Source organism: Tiliqua scincoides, chromosome 2 (genome assembly GCF_035046505.1).
Source record: "Tiliqua scincoides isolate rTilSci1 chromosome 2, rTilSci1.hap2, whole genome shotgun sequence".
NCBI classification, from domain to species: domain Eukaryota; kingdom Metazoa; phylum Chordata; class Lepidosauria; order Squamata; family Scincidae; genus Tiliqua; species Tiliqua scincoides.
Window position 1 is genome coordinate 134800365 of NC_089822.1, and position 8641 is coordinate 134809005.

Consider the following 8641-nt stretch of genomic DNA (forward strand, 5'->3'; position numbering starts at 1 on the left):
CTGCAAATTTGTCAGCATGTACAATTCATATGTGCAAGAGCTTCAAGCTGCTCCTTTACGCTTCCCCACTATTTTGTCCCTTTCCCCATACCTGGCTCACTGGGAAATCCTTGGTGGGAACTGGATCTTGTGGCCTGTTAACTAAGATCACTCTTAGCTGCACATCTAGGAGAAATTCCATTCCCAGGTTATTTTTTCACATATGCAGTTCCATGTTTGTGTTCAAGGATGCATTTTTTACAACAGGGGAGTGACAATGCTGAGGTCTTATTTTCCTGCCAACACATGCATCAGTACATTGCTGACCCGGCCTGTTTTCTGATGCGTGAAGCAGCATGGAACTTGTACATGGGCACTCCCATTTCACCAATAACAGCACTTAAGCATTTGCAGAGTGCTTTCTGAGTGTGCAAAGCACTTCACATGTACTATCTTGATAATGTCCTTACAATAACACTATAAGGCAGTAGTTTTCAAATTGGGGCGTCGTGACGCACCAGCCTGAAGGTCCTGGCTTCTGCCCCCTTAAGGGGCGGGGGCAGCAAGGAGGCAGGGAGAAGGCAGTGTGCAATCTCCAGTGATCGCGCTCCACTTCCGGTTTTGTGGAGGCAGAGTGCAATCGCTCCGTTTTCACTTCCTGCAGGCTGCAGAGCCCTGCAGATGCTCCTGCAGAGCTCCCCACACCCCCCAGGATGCTGCTACAGGGACTGGTGAGTGCATCCTGCAGTCCCTGCAGCCCCCCCTGAGCGACGTGATCCTGGAGATTGCATTGCTGCCTTCCCCCTCACCGCCGCTGCCTCCCTCCTCTCCCCTGCAAGGACGTACTGTGTTTTTCAAACTCCTGGAGAGTTTGAAAACCGCAGATATAAGGTTAGGAAGGCTGCAATCCTAACCACACTTTCCTGAGAGTAAGCCCCATTGAACAAAATAGGACTTACTTCTGAGTAGACCTGGTTAGGATTGTGCCCTGATTTTCCCTATATTTTCAGTTGGGGAGCTGAAGCAAAGTGGCTTGCCTAAGGCCACCTAGTGAGTTCATGGCAGAGGCAAGATTCGAAGCAAGGACGTCCTGACTCACATCACAGTCTTTTGAGTCACTTTTCTACACCAGCAATAGACCAAATGCATGTTTCCTTGTATATGGGTGTTGCAGTGGCATTCCCATAGGGAAGGCAAAATGATAGGTTTTTAAGGTGCCTGAATGCCCTTGAAAAGTGGCCCTCCCTCTCATCTCCAGAGCCATTAATGGCTGCGAGAGCAAAGTAGAGGAGACACCGCCTATGAAACCACGAATGCTCTGAAAGCAAGTGGGAGGGGCCACTTTATATGGGCGATCAGGCGCCTAAAAAACTTAGCACTTTGTCTCCATCCCCCCGTCCCCCGAGAAAGCAACTGGGGTGTTGGCCTGCATGTGTGAAAAGGGCATATGAGAACTAGCCCCTTTGACTACTTCAAAGGCCAAAGTATCCACAGATGTTATTCTGCCATCTTGAAATTCACAGTGACCTCTATGGGTCCCTGGTTCCTTTCAGTGCAGGTGCATTTGCTGAAAACACATCAATAGTTGTATTTATATAACCCTCTGCCCAGGGTTTATATTGCTACCAACTTTTCTCCAGACACTGACCATTACAGTCTGACTCCAACACACCTGGCATGCAGTGGCCTGTATCTGCAGGAGTGAGGCTCAAACCAATAGCCTCTGAAATAATTCACTGAATGTGCACTGCATCCTGCAGTGGTGGAGGGGAACAGTCACGAAGACCTCCTTAAGGTAAGGGAATATTTGTTCTCTTACCTTGGGTCTGCACTGTGGCTGCATCAGCACTGGAAAGTTGGATAGGATTGGGCTCTGAGTGTATAAAGAAAAACCCCATAGTTCCTATCTGGCAACTCAGGTCTGCTGCTAACTGTCACACCTAAAAGCAGTCAGTCTATGCAACATGAAATATTAGTGTGCCAGCACATTAATGTGCCAGTGTGTGGTGCCTAGGCTGTTGTAGGAGGCACCCACCAAGCCATGGAGCTCACTAAAAATAGCTTTTAGCAATCCATAGTCTATTACAGGGGTGTCCAGAGTTTTTGGCAGGAGGGCCACATCATCTCTCTGACACTGTGTTGGGGACCAGGGGAAAAAAGAATTAATTTACATTTAGAATTTGAATAAATTTACATACGTTTACATAAATGAATATATTAAAGATGAACTTATACGAATGAATGAAGGTCTTGAAATAGCTCAAGGCCAATAAAAGGCCTTGCACTAAGCAAGGCTGGCCTTTCCTTTGCTGCTGCTACTGCATCAGTGATATGAAACAGCAAGCAGTGGAGGGAGCCCTCATCCCACAGCTCACACGAGAGGTCAAACAGTTGCCCTCATGCTGAGAGCAGTTGCGTGGGGCCAGTGTGGGCTCCAACAAATCTCTGGAGGGCCAGAGGCTCATTGGAGACTGGGGGCTCCCTGAGGGCCGCACTGAGAGGCCTCGAGGGCTGCAAGTGGCCCCAGGGCCGGGGTTTGGGCACCCCTGGTCTATTAAGCTAAGCTACATCACAGAGTTGTAGTGTGCATATAAAATATGGTATGTAGTTGACTCTGTGGAATAGGGTGAGAAAGAAGTTTAAGCTCTAACCGTGCTTGTCGCTATGGACCATAATAAAGGCTGGGATGAATGAGGGTATTGGCATCTCTAGGAAAATCTTTGGTTGTACTCCTTGATGGCAACCACGCATACATGAGAAAGACTGATTAGCACATTTTGGCACCCAATTAGAAAAACTAATTGGACACAACCTGCATGCAGCCGTTCAGGCAAACATACAAATACTGCTAAAGGAATCAAAGTAGAGGGCACAGGCCATTTCTGCAGAACTTGCCACAATTTGCACTCTCTAAAAGTGTTGCCATAACATTTTTGCACAAGGGTGCTGCTGCACCCTTGCACAGTGCCCTATTAGGCATCCTGCTATACCAGCCCATTACTGGCCTTTACCTATTTATTAGGCAGCCCTAATGGTGGGCAAAGATGTTCCTTTGGCAGTTAATACCTTATATGCAACTTAAGTATGTAGTCTAAGCCTTGATCAATGTGTGATAAAGTTCTCATGTTACTGCAGCTACAAGGCTTAGGCCCTGATCCTATGGCCACTTTTGCTAATGGAATTAACATTCCATTGGTGGAAGACCCTATTTGATTGGCGCTGCAGATGCAGCATTGACGTGTGCAAAGCAGCCACCAGTTTGAATGGCTGGCAACCGTGTGCAACCTGTGTACACCACCAGAGCACCCAGACACTGCTGGAGGAAGTATGTTAGTGGCAGGAGTGGTCAGTGGGCAGGAAGGAGTAATGTGGATGCTTGGGGAGAAACTGGGGTGTGTGTCGGAGAGGAAGGGGATGGATCTGGCTTCAGCTGCACGTGCCAGATCATATCCCCCATTTTTAAGCCCACCCTGCCCCCTGGCTCTCCTTGGACTTGCACCAGCTATATATCTGCTGTAGGTCTGAAGAGACCCACATGCCTTGTGCTATGCCAGTTGGAGCACTAACCAGCCAAAGAAGCTGCCTGGCATTGCACAAGGCATGCTGGGGCACTACCCAGCAAAGCAGCCGGCCGTGACTGCTGATGTCGGGTGTTGCAGAAGGTGACGCAGAGTCGAGTGAGCAGCTCAGGGGCCTTTGTGAGAACGGGTCAGAAGTGGCACACCAATGCAGCCAGAAGGGGTGGGATGGGCTGCTGCATGCACTGAGTGACACCAAACCCAGTGACACCCCTGAAGATGGGCCATTTTGCCAGAGTTTGCAGCTAACAGCAGAGCAATGAAGCAGGGAAGGGCAATGAACATTGCAGAATATGCACACAGCGTTAGAGGAGGAAGACAGTTCTGCCTCTAGAAGAGGCAGAGTCACCAAAGGACTAGAATATTACATTTGAGACTAATAGCAGTGCAGGAAATTTTAAACTGAGTGCAAACTAAAGCAATTTCTGAAAATGTGGTTGGTGGGCTACAGAGGAAGCTCACCAAAAGAAATGTGAAACAGTGAGCATTAGTGGGAAGAGTTATACCAGTTGTTGTTACCTGTGAACTGAAAGTTAACTGGAAAGGCAATGTTCAAAATGCTTTGTAATTGTTAATGGTGGTGGTGAGCCATCTGCATAGGGGCTTAAAACATGTGAAGTGCTGGGTCTGATCCAAAAAAATGATGCTCTTAAGGAGCAAAGGCAGTAATGCAGAGGGTCATTTTACGGATGTTTTTGAGGGAATGGGTAATTATGCATAGAATATGATATAGAATTGACTACACCAAAGAGACCAACTACTCTTGCTCCCAGAAATGTTTCTCTTGCATTATGAAAGAAAAGAAAAGAAATAGGATGAATTGGTTGATTTAAAATTATAGAAAAGGTTAACGCATCTACTGGGAGGGTTTAGTGCCAAATCTTATCCAACTTTCCAGCCCTGGTGTAGCCAGGGCTGTGCATCCCTGGTGTGCCAATGGGATGTGCATTGCATCTTGGGGTGGGATGGTAGTTATGGAGACCTCCATAAGGTAAGGAAACATTTATTCCCTTGCCTCTGGGCTGCACTGCAGCTGCACTGGTGCTGGAAAGTTGGATAGGACCGAGCCCTTCATCTTTGGTGATTGCAGAAAAAGGCCATGTGTCTATCTAGATCCAGACCCCAAATAATTCAGGGGGAACATTTTCCAATTCAGGGTCAGAATATTTCACTCTTCTCGATGCCTCCTGTGGATTTCGGAAACAGTCAGAAATGCACATTCCAACAGTTAGACACAATGTGCTTAGAGGAAAGGTTGTCAAGCTCAGGGAGTTCAAGCAGATCCCTCATGAATACATGCTATTGGAAACATGCTATCAAGGAGGGGGTTCAAACATTTCTGGGAATGATTGATTTTGTGGGAAGCTTTATCCTCATGCTAGCTGACTGTACTACCCATTTAAGATCACTGCCGCTGAAATATGCACCACAGTCATGGGAAAGCTAACATCAGACAGAGTCTGAGAAGCAAAAAGCATTAATACAAAAGGCCCCAGTGCTTTGTTATTTGATAGCACACATCAGACCAAAGTGTCTCCAGATGCGTGTAAAGAGGGTATTGGGGCAACTCTAATGCTAAAACTTGGTGCGCAATGGAGTCACTAGGTCGGGCATTTAGGGCTCTGACTCAGGCAGAATGTAATTATATGCAGATAGAAAGAGACATTTGCCATGGTGTTTGATCGCAAGAAGTTTTGTACTTTTATTTATGCAGGGCACTTGAGGCAGAAACAGACCACAAGCTTGATTGCAAGGAAGGCGCTATCTGACAACAGCTCACAGGTTGCAAAGGCTTTTCTGTCAGTTACAGATGTATGATCTTAGCCTGCAGTACTCATTTGACAAAGACCTAGCTGCAGCTATCTAGAGCAGAGGTTCTTAACCTTCCATGCCTTATGGACCCCCAGGAGAATTTCAAACTGCTCATGCACCCCACTAAAATATGTAGGGCACAATCCTAACCCACTTTCCAGCACTGACATAAGGGCAATGCAGCTCCAAGGTAAGGGAACAAACATTCCTTTACTTTGAGGAGGCCTCTGTGAGTGCCACCCAACTGCAGGATGCAGTACGCATCCCATTGGCACTGCTATGCCAGTAGTGGAAAGTTGGTTAGGATTTGGGCTGTATTTATACATCTACTTTATTTCTTTCAGTATTTTTTGCTGTTTTCCTGAAATTGCATCAAGTGTACATTGGCAAAAAGTGGAACTTCAAAAAACAATGTTAAATTTCATTCATAGAAAAAAAAATGTGTTCACTGAATTTGAAGACATCAGAAAAACTCATGAAAAGTGTTGCCAGGGGGTTGGCAGGGATCAATGAGAAGGCTGAAAACAATAAACATTATGGCCAATAAGAAAAAATATTATGGCTTTTTCTCATCTAGTCTGGGTATGAGAAATAGACTTGATACCTGTGTTTCAAGGCATTTTTTTTCTCAATTCTGTTAGTGCCTCACTCCTCCTGGACCCCCTTCACACAACCCTAGGGGTGCTAGCCCCACAGGTTAAGAACCTCAGCGATAGACCAAAAGATGGAACAGATAACAGGGTAGAGCTAGAAATGGAGATAATTGGATTAGGAAATTGTATCCAGTCTCAGATGCAATGTGGAGTCAGATGGCAGCGGAAGCCTCAGCATGTGATCTGACTTCGCAGAAAGTAATCACTGCTATTACAGCTGGCTGGCCTGGTTATCATGTGCCAGCACCACAGAACCACTTCTGAGAGGAATGGAGGGCATCTTTTCTGAACAGGAAAAGACTTGGGGTTCCCCAAAGCAGCACGCCAAAGGGCATTTGAGAAGAAAAATGGCATGAAGGGCAGTTCAGGCACTGAAAAATGCAAATGAAGGGCCGGGGATATTTTGCCCTGATCTCAGTTTAACTGATACAGAAACTGTTGTGGGAGGATGTGCTGTTTCTCAGATATATAGAGCCTTTTTATCCAAATCATTATAGTAAAGTGTTTGTCATTAATTAACATACAACAGTGCTTGTGTTATTAAGACCAAAAAAGGATACACCTTACAGGCAAGTCAATGTAAAAAAGGTTCTTTAGAGCCATGGAGTTTGAAAACCAACAGTCTAATTCTTCTTCCACTACTGAGGTGCAGTGAATCAAACAAAGCTGAGGTTGCCAGATCATACTAAGACTTGCACTGGACATTCCAGGAGATGCTTGGGCCTGGGAACTAGAGCTGCAGAGCATCTGGGGGAGGACATGATCTGGAGCAGGGAAGCAGAAAGAGCCTAACCTTTTCCCCACCCACAGCTTTTCCCATACAACCTCCTCCCCATCAGATGCTTTTCCTTCCATGGAGAAAGTGGCAGATGGGGGAAAGTCTGAGTACTCCCCACCACCTGCCACTTCTCTGATGCAAATCATGTCTTCTGCATTGCTACTTTGCAGCTGTTCAGTGAAGATGAAGAGTAGGATTTGTTCTGATCGTGGCTCTCAATCCCAGTCACACAGAGTGACGCAATCTCCACCAGGCCTCTTTGAGCTGTAAGAAGTTCATCTTTCATGGCTGGTGGTTTTACATCCCACGGGAGAATCTTAAACCATCTCTGGAGGTTATCTGTTAGAACTTCTCATGGTGGAAACTCCATATTTTTCTTGGATAACAGGTTCTGCCATCTACAATCAATCATGGAAAGCTTTGTGCCAGTATCTCATGAAGCTTCCCACCTCAGCTGAACTAAGAAGAGTTAAAGAAATGACTTAATTCAGCAAAGGATTCAAAAGAAGTTTCTCTGAGTTTGTCAAATATATAGGACCTTTCATCCAAATCATTATAGTGAAGTATGGCTACAATAGAACACTCCTGTGCCAGAACATGCCTGGCATCCCAGGTAGGGTTAATAATTCTTAGGGGCCCAATCCTATCCAACTTTCCAGCACTGATGCAGCTGTGCCAGTGGGGTGTGTGCTGTATCCTGAGGTGGGGGGTGGCAGTCACAGAGGCCTCCTTAATGTAAGGGAACAAACGTTTGTTCCCTTACCTTGGGGCTGCATGGCAGCTGCACTGATGCTGGAAAAATTGATAGGATTTGGTTCTTAAACCTTAGACAGCCACTGCTTGTCACATCACTACAGACAGCCCTAACCCAGATGTTCTGGCTCAGCATAAAGCAACCATCTGGGGTAATCTCCTATTGATTACTGGAGAGCCTGACTGGAAAAATCCTAGGTTGCCTGTTCTGATAAGAATTTGATGCTCGGAGATTTAAACATCATCTTCATCCTGTGAAGGGCCTTGTGCCTGAAGATTTCATCCTAGGAAAATGAAATATTTTTCCTGCTTTGCCTGGGAGCTTCCCCCCCCTTTATTTCATGCAAGTAAAAATTTGAAATGTCAAAGGAAAGAAAAAACCTACCCAGTGTCTTTGTATGTGGAATGGAGTCCAGCTTGGCCCAGTCCCGTATCCTGCTGCCTTCCTGCTTTCAGCAGGCCTGGGCTCACACCTCCCCAGATGTAAGATTTCCTTCAGGACCGAAGTCTGAAATATTTTTGGGAGAGAGATGTTCCTGAGATTACCCTGGGCAGCTCCTCACTGTATTCAGAAGTCTGGCCTGCGATGGATTCATAGGTCTTCCTGACGACGGTACAAGTCTTCCTGGATTTTCCAACTGAAAGGGAACAGCGTCCCTGATTCAGGTTTCGCTAGAGCTGAGCTTCATCCTATTTAGGGCAGCCAGTGTGTTGAAGGCAAAGGGACACACAGGATCCTCTTTCTAGCTGCCCCCCCACTCTTCCCTCTCACTCGAAAGCAGTGGTTTGGCAGGCTCTGGATGTGGGAGAAGTTAAAAATGTTTCTTATTACTGCCTCTTCCTGCCTGGCTTTTCTCCACCACTCCCAGCTAATAAAGCATTTCCTATTGCGGAGCACAGATCTACACATGCACACACAAGCTGTCTTCCTCCAAAACACAGTGGGGCCCTGCGCAATTGTTCTTTGTGATCTCCTGTTCCTTGTAACACAGAAACAGCTAAACAACCCCTATTGCCATTATACTAGATTCATGCGTCCAACCAATCCTATTTATTAGGGCCAAGTTCCTATTTTCTGGTCCCTGATA

At 46.2% G+C, this 8641-nt stretch overlaps 1 protein-coding gene across 1 annotated transcript in view; it reads right to left on the reverse strand.

The window, feature by feature from the left end:
* Positions 1-8338, reverse strand: part of ACVRL1 (activin A receptor like type 1) — a 46041-nt gene extending 37703 nt beyond the window's left edge. The window contains exon 1 of the mRNA XM_066613650.1: positions 7939-8338. The gene's annotated coding sequence lies outside the window, so the exon portion shown is untranslated. The remainder of the gene's footprint in view (positions 1-7938) is intronic.
* Between the last annotated feature and the right edge of the window lie 303 nt (positions 8339-8641).